The 17,583-nt window shown below is 39.8% G+C and overlaps 1 protein-coding gene across 3 annotated transcripts in view; it reads right to left on the bottom strand.

Annotated features, from left to right (window-relative positions):
* Nucleotides 1–1,303: 1,303 nt before the first annotated feature.
* Nucleotides 1,304–17,583, bottom strand: part of LOC135423324 (POU domain, class 3, transcription factor 3-like) — a 28,207-nt gene continuing 11,927 nt past the window's right edge. The window contains exon 3 of one of the 3 annotated variants that reach the window (XM_064673464.1): nucleotides 1,304–1,520. The gene's annotated coding sequence lies outside the window, so the exon portion shown is untranslated. The remainder of the gene's footprint in view (nucleotides 1,521–17,583) is intronic. The other 2 variants (XR_010434777.1, XR_010434776.1) reach the window with 2 other exon arrangements.

Here is a 17,583-nt window from a genome sequence, read left to right on the forward strand (position 1 = left end):
CCCATGGCATAATCTTAGTCTGCAAGTAATCAAAAAGCTGCCTGCAACAGCATGCATCAAAAAAGAGCTTTTTAGTTTTAGGAGGAAGAGAAGTGAGACACTGTTAGTAACAGCTCAGTCCCAGTTTGGCCTTACCATGACCAGACTGCACCTATAGCCTCATCTCTACCTGTCTCCTATATTACTTGGGTTGGAAATGCATTTAGTGGTGTTAAACTCACATCCCCAAAAGTCTGCTCAGTGCATTGAGCAGCTAAGGTTCATTACATGTCTTTTCTGCTGTCTTTTGGACATGAGGAAGTGAATTATATTCTTTCCATAATATGCCACATGTCCACATCCCTGTGTTGTCAGTTGGTAGTAAATACAGATCATTTAGTGCAATGTACTTCACCTGCTACAGGAGAACATGAATCCAGTTGACCCACCTATATCACACTATGCTGGAAATGCCAGACTGTGTGTCTATATATATCATATGTGTTTACTCTAACAATAGGAACCAGAACAGATCGAGCTGGTTTTGTTGCTATCATGATAATGCTGCTAGCTTGTGAAAGGTGTTCTGGCAATATTTGAATAATTTTTACCGTGAATCACAACCACTAGGTTTGGAAAGTGATTAGGTGATGTAGACCAGCATTTTTCAGCATTGCAAAGGCCAGTAATTCCATTGCAACATTTAATTACCAACATTCATTTCCACTTACACAAGGAAGGAATAAAACAAAAAGGAGGTGATAGTAAAGAAATATTCACAGTAAAATCTAGTTGCTGTTTGATTTTAAATGAAAGGTGTGGTAGTGGTACAACACAAGGGAAAAATTGTTTTTTCAAAAAACAAATTTGTTAGGCTTTCCATTGATTTAAAGAGGCTGAAAAACTGTAGGCTCAGAAATACTTGAAACAAGTTAAACAAATGCCTAAACTTACCATATTTGTGAGGAGCTACTTAGTTGTTGAAATAATGTGATAATTCTTTTAAAAGTAAGCCTTTTAAAAGTAATGAACTATGTCCATATTTACATGTTCTCTTCACCAAGAAACACAAAGACAGCACCATCTTCCTGTGAATCTCTAGCTGCTGCAAGAAGTTTCAAGTGTCATCAGCCCTTGATAAAATTAAAGTTTCTCCAAGTTTTGCAGCTTCATTTAAAGGCATCCTGCAGGTTCTTTAAATGCCAACAAGTTTGTAGTTTCTTATAGGGGGAATAAATTCTGTCCTGTTTCTTTCTTAAAAGTTCTTTCTCTCCTGTGGTTCCCATAAACAGTAGTAGTAAAAGTACTTTACATACACAAAGTCATGTACACAATTTTAAAAAAGCAACCTACCAGAAAAAAAAAAGACAGTGTAACAGCCATCTGTTTGTGTCCACAATGTCCAAAAAGTGTAATCCATAAGTAGATATTTTCATCTGTGTCAGAGGTGGCTTGTTCTGTGATGCTCATCACTGTTGCTGTACATGTTGTTGGTTAAGCCATTCTTAGGGATTTTACTGTAAAATTTCTCCTCCAAATGTCTGTGAAGGGCAAACAGTGATTAAATCAGTACCTTTGAGAGGTGGAAACCCTGAGGCCACATCAAAATTAGTCTTGGTGACCAATACCTGACGACTGAGATTAAACTATGCTTTTCTGAGAACCATATTGCAAACCAACACAAGAATGAAGGCTTTTTTTTCCTACTTGTTCTTATAGATAAAAGTTATATATAAAAAAATGGGCTAAAGTGTGATGAGCTGGCTACCTTGTGATTTGTTCCCAGTAATCAGAGAAAAACTTCATCTGACCTTGTGGATGTGTGGGGAGAGCTGTGAAAAAGCACGTAGCACTTGTGGTAAAAACTGCATCCTCACTGCGAAAAGGTTAATGAAAGTAGAATCCATGCTCAACTGCCCTCCCTAGTTAATCCAGATGGTCACTTTATGAAAAGTAACCCTTGTTTTGGAGTAGAAGAGTTCAGGTGCAAAAAAATTAGGGAGGGATGCAAGTTGTCATTAAATGATACAGAGGAGTTGGCAGTGAAGAAACTTTCTATTTCCTCCTTCCCCCTCCCCACTTCACAGTTTGCCTCCCCCTGATCATGCCAACACAACTAGATGTTGGGCTGTGTAATAAACCAGATCCCTGAAGTGATCCCAGTAAAAATAACCCTTCTGACTGTCTACAACTGAAGTATAATTCTTGCAGAGCTCTTGAAGACCAATTTAATGCTTACTTTATTTAAAATAAATAAGACAAAATGATTAATTGTTTTATCAGAAAAACACTACTGTTAAGCATTACAGAGTGGTGCATCATGCTTTTTCCAATTCATAGATTTTTTTTTACAGCCAGAAGGGGACTAAATATTATGAAGATGATTTTAAGTTTGTGGAGAATAAACTAACGGAATTTTGAGTGAGACGTAAAAATTGACACTCTAAAGTTAAAACTAGATTGGCAGGATATCTAAAAATGCAATATTGAGTATTTTAAAAAAAGAAAGAGAGTGAGAGCTAACCTTAATAACAAGAAAACATGCAAGACCAAGTGTAAGTTTTTGAAAGATAAATTTATTCCTCTTACATATTACTGCTGCTTGCTAAAGCTGTCTCTGCCTAGTTTAAATAGATTGATGAAAAAATACTAAACAATAGAAATGAAAAAGTGTGCATTTCATACAAGTGAAACAGGGAACAAGAGAATAAGCAGATTTCCCAATCATCAATGTCTTCTAAATGCTTGGCAGGGATAACTTTTAAAAGCAGTGCTCAGTGTCATGCAAAAGAGAAGATGGTAAGTAATGACACAAGTCCTTCAATAACACGGCAGTGGCATTTGGTTCCCAAATTATTTGTATAACATGCACTGTATTGTAATTCTGTTACTTTTACTAAATGCATATTATGCTATTTATGATAGAACAATTAAAGAATTGTCTGTGAAAGACTAGGCGACCAGATGCTAGCAGAAAAATCATCAAAAATGCCCTGATAGAAAGTGTAGTCTCAACAGGGGGTTTTGGCTCTTAACCTGAATATTGCAACTTTCTGCTTTCAGTCTGTAAAGTTTCCTGGACTAGAGAGCAGTTACAAAAAGCTTATTCGAGGAAATTTCATTTTGATTCCTGCAGCTTAGGGAGCTTCAGCATCATTTTCTCATCTGCTTCTCCATTCCACTCACTTACTTGGACAACTTTCTCTCCTCTGCTTGAGTTGAAGCAACCTTTCACCAGTGTTGTTCCAACCATCTATTTCTTTCGGCTTCATCACTATCAGATGGTGTGGTGTAGTATTAACATCTTTATGTTTTAAAGTCTCTCCTCCCACACGGTGGGTAGCTGGGACTTATTTGGCTACAAAAAAATAGTGGTGGGAAAACCTCCACCATTTTCTAGAGAGATTTTAGGAGAAGAGCAAAAGATGATCTATATCTTTCGAGACAGAAAATAAACCCAAGATTTACTGAACTCTTCTAGATTGCAGGAAATTTTATAAGCCTACCACAGCTTAGAGTAAAGGAGGAGCAGAGAAGGGCTTATCTACGATGCAATATAGTAACTAAGATGCTTCACTGTTTCAGATTATGACAGTTCAGCTTTTTCTGGAACTAAAATACAACTTTTTAAAATGTTAGTGCCATTTCAAAATCATTTATTGCTGAGCTCTAATAATAAATTTTTCTTTAGAGTGTCATTTTACTCTTTGCATATTCATTAGCGTCTTGTTCTCAGCCATAACTTCTAAGACCTAATCTAACATGAACAAAACAATATTTAAATCAAAAAAATTTTGAACTCAGATTAGAGCACTTGTATCTTCTGCAAACTCTTTGCCTTGGTGCCAGGTAGTATATTTCTCCTTCTGACATGAATACGCACATGGTTTTACTAAGCTATATGTGGCAGATACCTTGGCAGTCTTTCTTTCCCACATCCATATTTATCAAAAATCTTTACAAAATGCTAATATAATTTTAAAAGTTGGAAAGAAAATATCAATTAAAAAACAGTTTAAGAAGGTCAATTTTCATTTAAGTTTACTAATGGAGTTTATTTCTTTTAAATGTTGAATTGTGACTCCGGTTATTTTAATCTAGGTTCCAGGCCTTTTGTGACCATTGTTTGGTTAAAGACAAGAGGACAGTGAAAGACTGAGTGAAAAGAAGATTTACAACACTCTTTCCCTTGTTAGTTACATCCATGTAATTATAGCAAAGTGCTGAGTGGGTACCACTTTGCCATGTACCTGAAGCATTTTTTTTTTTGACAGTGCACTGACATTTTACTAACACAGCCCCTACTGTGACTGACAGTTGGTTTTGGACTAAATCATATAAATTGAATAGGAGACAGCGGCTATTGGCTTGTTCAGCCAAAGCCTATTTTCAGAGTAGATTAACCTCCATGAAGCTCTGCATTATTGCACAGCTCCATGCAATGCTGCTGTCTGCAGCACAGTCTTACCCTTAGCTTGGCTACTAAGAGTAGCCAAAGGCAGTGCCGTAGAAAAGCAGAGGATCACTGAAAATGTTTTCTTTAGCTGCAACAAAGATTATACGTGTGCCAAACACATCAATATGGCAGATGACCTGACAGAACAGGTAGTTAAAACAATTTAGTCTTCTTAGGAATGTTGTTCCTGGGATAAAAGCTCAAACCTCAGCTCTCAGAAAAAATTATTCTAGAGCATCGTTTCTATAGTTAACACCTTGAGAAGGAAAAAAGTGTAGATGAATATTGTTACTTCAACACTTTTATCTGTTTCATTTGGTATTTTCCAAGAGCCAGTTCAATGCTATCTGAGTCTGTAAATTACTGAAGTGGAAAGCATTTACTTCTATTGACTGGGGAAAAAAAAAGTGAATACCATATTTCTATTGAAGACGCCAAATCTGAAGGTGGTCCAAGAAATTGTATTAATGTAAGCTGTCACCCAGAATCAATCATCAATCACCAGGGACAGATGAGAAAAATAAACAGGAGCATAAGAAGAGATATGATGGAAACATGGTCTAAATCCAGCAGAGCCCAGTATTGATGGGAGCTCCTGTGTGAGTTTTCTAAATCAAGTTTGTGCTCTTTTCAAGGGCGATAGGACTGTAAGATTAGGGCTCCCAGCTGATCTGCAGAGACCCCAGTGACGGAGGAGATTGTCATATCACTATACTGGCATGCTTTACTTCAGACATTTAGACCAGTTGCAATTCAAAGTAATTAAAAGTAGGAGCCCAAGATTCAATTACTTTCTTCAGAATTAAGCCTCAAGTTCTTGGAATAATTCGGGGTAGCCAAGATAACAGCCCAAGGCTGCCAAGTGTAACACAGGCACTACAGGACAGTTGTACCCTTTTGCTGCAGCAGTTGCAGGCTAGGCAGATGACAGGAGGTATCTCCTGTGTCCAGGCAACTGATTCGAGAGCCTAATTTCTCTGGATAACCCACAGGAATATGTAGGCACCTGCATCAGTTAGTTCAGGGCATTGACGTTAGAGAACGTGATCACAGCCCTTAGAAACTATTTACAGAGACAGGTGGCCTTGCCTGTTCACCCTTGCAAATACACATCCTAAGTGTTAGTGACCTCTCATCCCTGCCACCAAGATTAAGATGGGATTGAGTCTACTGTTGTGGAATGGTGCAGTCCGTTTCCCTCTGATGACTCCCATCCTTCCCCAGGAGAGAAACTCTATTGAAGTGAAGCAATGGCAAAACTGCCTGATGCTGAAGCCTGCAGCTACAGGCTGTCTTAATATAGGCTGCTGTATCACACCTCTTCTGCTGGGCCTCTCTCTGACTGCGTAAGCAATTCACACGGGACGGAGAAGAGATTTGTGCAGAGGGGTGGGGAAAATCCCATCCTTGAAAAGATGGTGAAAAGGGATCATGTTTTGTACATGGCCTCTGGCAGGTTCAAATGTTCGATTAGAATTAAGTAAAATCAGGGCTTGCAGTATGGGTCTTTATCTTCCATGTGAGTGTCCTAATATCCTCTAGGTTACTGGCTTCTCCAGAATTGCCTTAGAACACTTGTTTCATCCTGATATAAAGAGGGAAATTTCTGAATTTTTGGCAGGATAGTGAAACCACCCAGTTACAGTCTCAAGGCATGCACTCTCTCTCCATGGGAGGTGAGCAATCTCATTCCACACTGTTCCCTCAGGTACTGGCCCAGCTCCATAGGCTGATAGGGAAGGATAATAGGTCTACGGCCCCACCTCCTTCCTTTGCCTTTTTGACATCCTGCTCCCCAAATCTGAGTGACAACAAAGGCTAGTGCCGTAGTTCTTGGGCTGCCTAGGACACCCACAAGGCAGCCTGTCTGCATGGATGCCAAGGCTCAGCTGGGAGCAGATCCTCTGCAACACAAACAGCTTTGGAGACTCAAAAGCACTTGCTTCCTTTTCCAGCCACTAGCAGCTTCACCCTGGGTTACCTGAATTAGTTCAGGGTCCAAAGTTTCCTTCCTACCCTGCCACTCCACTCCTGCGTGACAGGAGCCCTAGGAGTACTGGCCAAACCTCACCTGTTGGAGGGGTAGGACGGAGGAGGAAATTAAACAGTCATTGAGAAGGCTCACATAAAGCGGAAAGATAATGACTGCTCCAGCCAGCTCTAGCAATCGCCGCACAAACTTCCCCACACGGCGCTGCCAATGCAGCTCGCTCCTGACTGTGACACACCTGCTTGCTGAGAGCTGTGCTGCTCCGTGCCAGGGCTGCCCACTGCACCGACTGCCTGCGACTGCTCTGCGCTCCGAAACAATGCAAGCAGCAAAAGGCAATCAAACAACCCCATGCACTCCACTTTGACACACAAAGAGCCAAACTCAGACCTATAGCTCTCAGTCCTAGTGTAGTAATGCACTCTTCGCATCCTTGCTACCTGTGTATGTGCTATGTACCAAGGCCGGAAGTCACGCTTTTCTGCCTGTAGAATCCTCTACGTGATTTACAGAACATCACCGAGCGCATTTTAGGAGAATCCAGTGCTGGAAAATGATTTTCAGTGAATCTTTTATTAATCAACACATGCCAAATCATATCTGCAGGGGGAAAAAAAACTCTAAAAGAAACCCAAACAGAAATAATAGAACAATTATTGCTTGAAAATTCTGATTGCCTATAAATTATAACTCTATTCAGCTCCGTGACAATTTATGTTTTCATTTATGAAACCATTCTTGTTATTAACTTTCAGTCTTGTTTACTGAGGGAAGTAGGAATACACCAAGCAGGCAAATCATTTTAAACCACATCTTGAAAACACAGGATTATGGCACATGGGACACGTTTATTACCACTGTTTTAGAGCACCTGATAAGTTTAAAATGGGGCCCTATTTCAAAAGGCAGGGGTTGGCTAGGACAAGGCAACTTACCATGACCGCAGTTCCTAATGTAAAAGTGTCAATGTGCTTGGTATATTCATAATGTGTTTATTCTCATTACAGTTTTCAATTTGTCAGTGTTTTACTGGCATGCAACCACAGAGCATAGACAGCTATTGCTGGTTAACCTTGTTATTGCAGACAAGTTACAAGTCCTGACAAGAGTCTGATAACTGTGCCTACTTATTTTAAGCCATACATGAGGAAAGGGTAGGAGGTTCAAAGTAAGTTATGCTTTCCTGTGTGAGTCCCCATATGATCACTCAAAGTTACTGTAAATATAAAAGCAGAAATGCCTGATTGCCTTTTTGTCACTATGACGCTAGATAAGAAGGTAGTCAAAAAACAGAATCAAACATGAGGCTGAAGTTACAAAAGTGTAAAACTCTGGAGTCTCAATCCTCTAAAGCAAATGTATGGATTTAGTCACCTGCACAGGTGCTTGCAGGATGGAGGACTCATTCACTTGCAGATAGTCTTTCCTGGAATCTATATCCCAGAAGAAACAGTGATCTAACAGGTAAAGAGTGGAAATTACTGTTTCTCATGGTAAAAATATGTTTTTCTTCTCCTCCTTTTCCTCTTAACATGTTTACTGCCTATTTATCTGTCTCAGCACCTTGTTGTATCCTGATGTAGACTTTGATTGTAAACTTGCTGGGTCAGAATAATCTATTTTCCTATTAATTTAACAAAACCAAAACAACTTGTAAAAAAACCCCCACCATCTAGCCCTGGTCCTTGACTGAGGCCACATATCAGTGCTGGAATGTAAATATGATCTTACTATTTGACCAAATGCTCCACAGCAGTTAAATAATAAATATAGAGTTGTGAAGAAAAAAAAAAAAAAGAAAAAAGGAAAAAGTTTAGGCAATTCATGGATGCAATTTCTCAGATCATGGCAAATCAGATAACACTCTTACAGCTTCCCAAAAAGAGATACCGAAATAAAATCTTTTAAATATTCAGAAATGTTGGCCATGTGCTGTTCCTTAAAAGTGAGGATCATGGATGTGCAGGCCTACAACTAAAAGATTCATTTCCTATTTACATTTTGTCATCTAAATTAGAAAGCCACCAAGGACTGCCAAAAAAAAAAAAAAAAAAAAAAAGGAAAAGTCATCGATCTTTAACAAGCATCTGCCAGTGGCCATTTGCGCATCAATTCTGATTGTTGTCCTGCTGTGGAGAGAAGTGGTGCTGCCCTGTGTATACCTTTGATTTCAGCAGAACTTCCTTATCATTAAGGTCTATTAGGGTTCATTAGTGTCCTACAACATGAGCAGCCGACATATGGGAGGTAGAGCAGAGAGAGCCAGGATTCTGCTCCCAAAGAGCATCTGATGCTGCTTGGAAATCCTGCTTTTTCACTCTAGGAAAATGCTGCCTCTGAAAAGGCAGCATCTTACACATAGCATTCTTGCAATAGAGTCCCATTTTATCAGAAAGTTAAAAAAAAATAAATAAAATAGCTATACTCAGAGAGCTGTGGAGCTGCTGTAAAATTTAAAAAATCCTGCTCTCATTCATCTTTTAATATTCCCTCAAATTAGATGGAGAGAAAAGATAGTTACTTGCTTCACCCTCACCCTTCTCCACCCTATCATTTAACCACAGAAAAGACTGATTTATAACGACAGTAACTTCTGTACTATCAGACATCTACAAGTTTTCAGTCTGCCATTTTACCTCACATGAATAGATACTGCAGACTTAACACGCTTCAAAAAGTTAGAACCATTTAATGAACTACTACTAATGTGACTACACTTCTGAGAACACGCAGTTCTTTCAAATGTGTTTCCAAGTGAAATAACGCTTCTGAGATTTATAATAACACATATATTTTTTTTCCTGAAAATTCAGGACTCAACTAGCCGCAAAGCCAAGAGTGGCATGTAGAGATATCTCCTAGCTCTGGACTGGACCATTTTCAAGATAGATGGCTTTAAGTAGAATTATGCTTAAATTATTCTTAAACATTTGAAAGCTGGTTATTTTCTTCTTTTAAATCTATTTTGACCCAAGTTTGGTTTTAAGAAAACAAAGTAAATTAAATGTAAAACTGTCCATTTCTGCATGTGTTGTTTTGCAGTCCTGTGAATGTTCTGCATTAGGATACTCCAACTCAGATTAGAAATTTCCTACATGATTTCACAAAACTTCAAGATGGAACACCTATTCCTCTGATAAAATCTTTGTTTAGAAAAACCTGGTCTTTTAAGTGCAAGCTTCCTGGTGCCAGTTTTGCCACCTTGGTAAATATTTATAAATGAGTCACAAGCCTCTGAACAAAAACTTGGAATTGGGAGCCTGACTGAAGCACTGTTATTAGTACACATATTCATGTTTCACTTGCTGACCTTGTATCTGCTACTTTTATGGGAAAATCAAATGCTTTTCATTATTACATTCAATTTCTGTCCTATATTTCAAGCCACATTTAAATTCTACTTCTTGAGGCTTATGCTGATGTGTAAACAGAATGTTTCTTTATGAATCATACAGAATTGTCAGCACCATGGGTCTTGGGTAAAGTTCGCACACTGGATAAAGCTAAACCTCAAGGGACTTTTGTTGAGTCTGAAATGGCACATTTAAATCGACTCTGTTTATATCCAGGGCACAAAAGAAGCTTATTTTTATACTCTGATACACCTCAGTATCAGGAGGTGAAACATCAAGAGTAACAAGGAATAAAGGGTGTAACAGACATTCCCTCAAAACCAATATACTTTAATGTACACGAGTTGCCATACCAGGGTTAATCCCATTTTTAGCTCTGTGGCTGACAGTCCATAGGGACTATGGTGTCTCCACACAGACATGCTACATAGGCAGCCTCTGTAACTGTCCTTGGGCCAGTAGATTTACATGGCAACACACTGTTTTGGAAAAACATCACAGTTAAATTAAGGTTGTTTGTTTGTTTTTCTTTTACATTAAGTGCCAAGCAGAACTTAAGAATGGACATGAACTGTGTGAGGTCCATCACCAAGGGATTCCTGGCCACCAATTTACCCCAGTCATTCACCACTTTGAAAATGGAGGCTGACTTTTCTTAACCAGTTTCAACTTGGGATCAAAACAGAAAAAAATGTATATATAGTCTCTGCTGCAATCCTCATCTTCACGGGGCCAAGATCATTCCATATACACCACCACCCCTGATGCAACTAGAGAGTCAGAGATATCAGGCTGGTCACCTTGCACTTCTCTGCAAAAGATTGTTGGGGACATGAATCCCAAAAGAAGTTGCAATTGCAAAATAAGCCTCCTACAGAAATGCAGGGAATGTGCTGGAAGGAAAAGACTTTTCCTTTCAGTCAAGCAAGGTAAACCACAGCAGGTATTCTCTTACAGGTCTGTGTACTACCTGGACCTTTAAGGTGTCAGAATTATACACTTCCCTGATCTGCAGCAGAACAAAAAGAACCAAGCTTTAAAACAAAGAAAAGCATTTATTCACTTTTTTTTTGCCGAGGCTTTAGATTTGGAAAGATGTGACAGAGAAACCCCAACAGTGAGGGGAAACAAGACAAGGGAATTCATGACTAAATATATGACATTCTTTTTATTAGAGTCACAGTGGCTGATGAACTGAGGGCAAGCTGCTCATAAGGTGAGGTATATAGGACACGACGGAGAAGGGTTTGAGTGGACAGTAATACAAGTGTTACAGAGTAAAAAGGAGAGTTATATTCCCATCAGTGTGCGACCTGCTGACATGGTTTTAAACAGCACTACTCTTACTTAAAATGTGTTAAAACACAGTAGTTAGCCAGGGTTGTAGTGTAGCTCATTTTTCTAGTGCTAATGATCATGATTGCAGGAAGAAAAACTACAAAGACCATAAACTAAGTGCAAGCCAATATGGGAATACCTCCATGTTTGTGGACAGACTGCCCTATTTATTCAAAGGCATTAACTGGGACATCTTCTCGTGGTGTTTGAATGGGTAACAAGATTATCCTTAGCAATATCACAATTAAGAAAGTGTGCAAGAACAGGCTGATTATCAGAAACAGCACAAATATTTTATTTTCCTGCCTGAAAATAGTTGAAAGCAATAGAAACAAGTATCTGGTGCCAAAAAAATACAAATATTATCACTCCAGCATGAGATTCATGAGCCAGCTCTCAAATTTGAATCCAAACATTACTGACAATTCTTTAAAAAAAGTTCAGTAATATGTTTTTTAAAAATTCAAATGTTTCTGCTATTACTTTTTTCATCTAGATCTCAAAGGAGAAGTATCGGAACATGAAGAGAAAGGTCTGGCAGTCCTGCTGAGCAAGATGAAAACACAACAGGAGCTAGAAGACTCACAAAACAAACAACCCCTCCCAATTGTTTTTTTTGGTGCGTCTTTTTTTTTTCTACATTTCTCCAAATGTGAAGTCAAGAAAAGTGTTTTTATATTTAGGAAATTATCCCTACATTATTTGATATGTTCTTCTCAATACTATTAGACTATTACTTATGTATACTTGCTGAGAGCGTCCTCTCAAACTGACTGAAATTAAAGGGACATTAAGGCTAATTCCCCCCCTCCACCCCATTTTCTGGAGCAGCTGTGGAGAGCTGCAAGAACCTGTGGTGGCAAAGGACAAGTCAGTCCCTAGTGGTGCCTACATCCACTATGTGGCTGCAGGGGCAAGTAGGGGTCCCAGGAGGTTGCACAGACATCTCCACCATCCTTGTACAGGAACCACAGAGATCCACATCCCGACTGTGCACGCTGCTGAGCCCTGGACTAGCTGGAGTGGGCAGGCCGTGGCTCTTCACCATTGTCCACAGAGAGGAGAGGCAGAGGGAGATGCTTGAGTAGTTCCCAGGGAGAGATCTGAGAGGAGCAGGGGCTGGGGCTCTGGAGGCAGATACAGGCACAGGTGTCCACAACCAGAGTGCCGGAGGGAGGGTCACCTCGCCAGCATGGGTCCAGATGGCATCGCACATGGCTCTCCTCTTGCCGGAGCCGTGTCTACTGAGGCAGCACCTAAGGTCACAGCAAGGCTTGGCAGACACCTTACAGAGCTTGGATTTGGAAGGCCAGTGGATTTGCAAACAACAAGCTGCTATCCCCTAATCTGGGGAGGGCTACCTGGTGACCTTCCAGAAGACAGTGCCTACCAGCCTTTGCCCTAGGATGGGCAATCTGCCTGCTCCAGGAATAATAAAAAAAAAGGGGAAAACAAAATACAGTGGTGCTCCTCCACCTATCCCAAAATTACAGCTCAGGGTCAGTCGTTCCTTGTCTAGAAGACTCACAGAGAGAGCATTGTTTGGCTAGTGATATGTACCCAGAGCATCTGGGAATGCTGGATCTGGGCTTGGAGGCAGCAGCTCTTACCAGCCAGGTGCTGTGCATCAGACATGGTGCTTGTCAAGGGGCCTTGGCCAGGAGATATGGTGCCTGGTCAACAGGTTTTGATGCTCCCAACAGAGCTAGCAATTTCTACCTTATGCTTGAACACTTTGTTCTTCCTCCCTGCTTCTCCAACCCTATGCGTGGCCACATGCTTCGGCATGTGTGCATATTGGTGGGTGGGACATGTACATGGTACCAAGTGGTAGAATGGGTTTACCAGGGATAGCACAGTGACTGTGGGAAAAAGTCCAATGGCATGTCACACACTGTGTGCCCCAGGAATGAGACTGAGACAGTCGAGGGATACTGCAAGGGTACCTCTCTCATGAGGATATGACAAGAATCAGAGAAGAAGATGATTCTTCTTGATCGTCTAGATCAAGAAGCCTTGAGAGTGACATAAAGTGACAGAATAGTCAGATTTCCACTCAGAACCACAAATTCCAGAAGTCTTGTGACTTATACATAGTTTTTATGTTGTTTTTTTTACTAGTTCCAAGAGCATGAAAACATGATCTAAATACAATGAATACAGATGGATACATCACTCAACCTGAAGCAAGAGAGAGGGTGGACTGCATTGTGCATCTCAGTAAAGTATTAATATAATAGGAGATGTACCAGCTCATCTTATAAAACATTCTTCATTCTTGTCCTTGAGCTTAATTTGTTGTTGAGGCACATGCCACAGTTGAGTATTTCAGCTCATTTAAGGAGTTACGACCCAGCACCATATCGAGGCTACCATATTCCAAAAGACTGAACATCGCTGTTAATCACACCTTTCCAGCAGATCCAGAGAGGAAATACCATAAAATTGTTGAGTAAACAGTGCATCTTCATTGAATAAAGATGAAAGCTCAATTTGAAATATTTGAAAGTAATTTTTAAAGAAAAAAGAAAAGGCGTGAATTCTTATTACACTTTTGCACAAAATCCTTTTCTGCTGCTATTATGGTGTACCTTCCTGGGATAAATACGTGGTTTACAGCACCTACATTACAATGTATAACTTTTAACACTCACACTTTATGCTGTAACACATGCACAGACACTTTTTTTTTTTGCTCCTTGATCTTCTTTTGGATATGATTTCTTAAGGCTTGTCTACACGGGGGAAGTTAAGCAGCACAGCAATTCCAGGATAACTACTCTGTGATAGCTCCCTGTGGACACTTCATTGCACTAAAAAAAAAGACTTTATTTGGGAATAATTACTGTGCATTGTGAGTAGTGGAATAATTATTCTAGAATAAAATTCAGTCTAATTCCAAGATAAAGTGTATACACCCATGCAGGAGTTTTTGTCTGTTTGTTTGGGACTTCGGCTTTTTACCCCAGAATATGAATACTGTATAGGAGTAGGTAGAATATTTTTCTTTTCCCCCTGGAATAGCTATGTTAGTCCATTTTTCCTTATAGATAAGGTTATGGTATGGAGCTAAATAAAATGTCTGTCACCTGGATTCTTGTTGGTTTGAAATGTAGTTTTTGTCAGTCCAAAATAGCTATGTTGGCAGATAGTAACAGGCTGATGGGCCTTTCCATGACAAGGATTTTCTATTCCTTGGTAACAGGAGGATTTGTCCTCCTCAGCATACTCTTCAGATAGGAAATCTGTAGCTGGAAGCCAAAGTGTTACAAATTTTATTTTGTGGGATCATGCTGGAATATATCTTATCTTTTGTACATCTCTAGCAAAAAGAGCAATTGTCTCTGGCCCATAAATCCAGAAGACTCAAATTGTGACTGGCAAACTCTTACCTAATAGTGTTTTGTCTCTCCTTTCTCCCTAAATGCAACTGGCTAATTATTTCAAGCAATTAGGTAATAGACAAAGATCCGAGAAGGCCTTGATGCTTTGCCTGATAAGCAAAGCTGAAACAGCTCTCCACCTGGCCAAAACACAGGCCAAACACAGGCATCTCTCCTGGTCTTGTAGCACTGATCTTTCTCCAAGTTCACTCAGGCATCCTCTATCTCCTGTATTTATTACCTCTCCCGCCTTTGTATTTTAACTGGCTTTGCTCTCAGGCTGTGGGTGGAGTGAAATGTGTAGAACCACCTGCCCATGATGCTGTGTTTCCATTCAGCTTCAGGAAAAAAAGGTTTATTCAGTAATTAAAAACTCTTTTTTTGCCTTTAGATGTGCCTAAGTGTTTCTAGCAGAAACATAAGTCACGCAAATGAATCCATTTCTCATTCATCTTGCTGGCCCGCCTTTCCCTTTCAAAGATATGTAATTCTGCAATTCTGGTTGAGGGTGATCTTCAGGGTCCTTAGCGCTTTCATAATATGGTCTTTCATTTTCCTTCTTACCCTTCAGCATTTTTAAGGAGATCTGGCAGGAAAGGATGTTTCAGATACAGAATGTGTTTGTGGTACTAATAGTCCAGTGGAGATATTTAAAGCATTCCATGAACCATAAGGAGTTAAATTCAACTGTCTTCAATATGAATCAGCTTTATGTGCAGATAAATTGCCAGGCATAGAGCAAATTGCAAATGTTGCTCCTGATTCTGTGTACACCAGCATTTTTGGTAATTTTTAAACATTCTATATTATCTTTTAAACAACAGATGGTGTTAATAAAATTATAAACCACACCCCATAAAATGCCAAACAGCAATAGCATTTTCCACGGAAATAATACAAGGTATAATATTTCCACATTTATGAAAAGCTGAGCATGAAAAACATTCAGGTTGCAAAAGATAAGACTCAAAATAGTCCTTTTCATTTCTTGTTAATGCAGCTTCAGCATTTTAATTAGTATCAATTACTGTGAATGGAGTTTTGGATGTGTTTTAACTTGTTGAAAAGTTTCAAAAAAGAAAGTTTTTATTTGTTTGGTATTAGTCTCACTGCAAGTTCAGATGTGCCATGTGAAAAAAAAAAAGGATTTACTTTAAGAAATGGAGTTTGCTTTGAATCACTTAAAATGAAAGAGATGGATGACATGTTTAGTTTTTTGTGAGCTCTGAGTATTAAATTACTTAATAAAAGAAAAGTAAAATTTGGCAACGCTAGGTAAGTAATCAGAAAATAATGAAAACTCTCTTAAATAGGTGACAAGTCAAAGCTCTATCAAGGGCCAATTTATATTCCAAGGAAATCTCACATTAACTTTGATCGAAGCAAGAGCTTTTGGTCCTTCCACAGATGGAAAAGAATATAGACTAGTTAACGTAGAGATCTTTATTCTACTGACATTTTCCAACAGTTTATAAACTAGATGGAAACAGACTGGCTTTCCCCTTCAGACTAAACTTGTGGTCTGAATATCACTGCAGGAGAACTCTACAGTAGTTTCTCACCTACAGTATGGAGACATATGGACAAAACAAGTGTCTTCTATACACGCAGGAGAATGCCACCAAGCCTGTCATCACTTGGGTCATTCAGCACTTTCTCTGCCTATTTTGAGCCCAGCCTGCTGCCTTATCACATTATGCTAAAGGGAGAATCTGTTTCTTCTCTCCTCCATCTATCTTTTTGATATTCACAAGGCAGTCCTCTTCCCCCTGAGAAGTCCAACAGTCATGGCAGCTCAGCTACTAATCTTAAAGAAATGAAAGCAGAGTGTTTTTGTTGAGAGCTGGGCAAGAAGTCTGGTATTGAGGATCTGAGCATAGCTAGACTGCAGCACAACGAAGTGTGAACCCAGTCAGACTCTGCACTTAATTATGGAAAGTAGTGATTATGCAGGATGAAAGTCCCGTCTCAGCCAACTGCTGCCAGGTCTACCTGTCTTAAGGTGTTCCAGCAAGGTGTGTGGCTGAATCCTTGTAGCTCCACCCTCCTTTCAGAGTCTCCTGTGGCATGTGTGCATCTTCATTTTATAGTCTTCAGGGCTAGTCCTCTGAGTGCAGTTTGTATGAGTCAGGAGACTCACGCTGGCATTACCAAGATCAGAATCTAGCCATTTGTATGTCTGAGCACATATTCTCCTTGAAACAAGTTTGTGGTAGTGTATTCAGGAATGTTTCGCACTTGGGTTCAGATCTGGTTCCAGCTGGAGTTCCCTTGTAATGTTCCAAATCTCATTAAGTTAATGAGAGTTTTTTTCCAGCAATTTCAACGGGATTCCCTGTTTCTGTGCCCACATCTTCAGCTCAGCCATGCACATGGGAAGCCAGGGTAAGTGTCGGGAACAACAGGTCACACTCCATCCTGGCTGCTCCCTTCACAGCAGGACACTGAGCAGGGAGGCAGGGCAGACAGGTAGCCACTCTTGCCCACCTCCCTTATGCCTTGCCTTCCCCTGCTCCCCAGTTTTCTCTGTTTATTGGTATGGTCAGAGACTTGAATTTAAGAATGGAGGATAAGAAAGTTGCACAAGTAAAAGGAAAATTAAACATGAATTCTGTGGAGTGCACACTGACATTGCAGCGGTGTGACCCCCACCTACAGGTCAAGTTCAATTATTTAACACACACTCTTTTCCTTTCCAAGTATATTATCAAATTGCCCTGTCACATCTGGCTGCCTTGTTGACCATCCCCAAAAAAAGAGACTTCAGACAGAAGAGACTGCCCTCAGATGAACTGAGGGATGGCTGGAAACCTTGCACAACAGGTGACAAAGCTGACATTTTCATGGAAAGAAGACTGTAGCAATCAGGACAGTCAAACCAGTACCTTTAATGAGAACTAGATTCACCTACACAAACAAGTTGAATGGACTCAGAGATACGTATCTTCTCATATCCAAATCATATACTTCCTATTAGCACTACAATTATTATACAGACTTACTAAGAGAAGACAATCTTCCTAAATATTTATTTAGTGTTGATAGAATTGCTTACAAAACCTCTCTCTCATTCTGAGAATCTCT

Source organism: Pseudopipra pipra, chromosome 1, assembly GCF_036250125.1.
Source record: "Pseudopipra pipra isolate bDixPip1 chromosome 1, bDixPip1.hap1, whole genome shotgun sequence".
Lineage (NCBI taxonomy): Eukaryota > Metazoa > Chordata > Aves > Passeriformes > Pipridae > Pseudopipra > Pseudopipra pipra.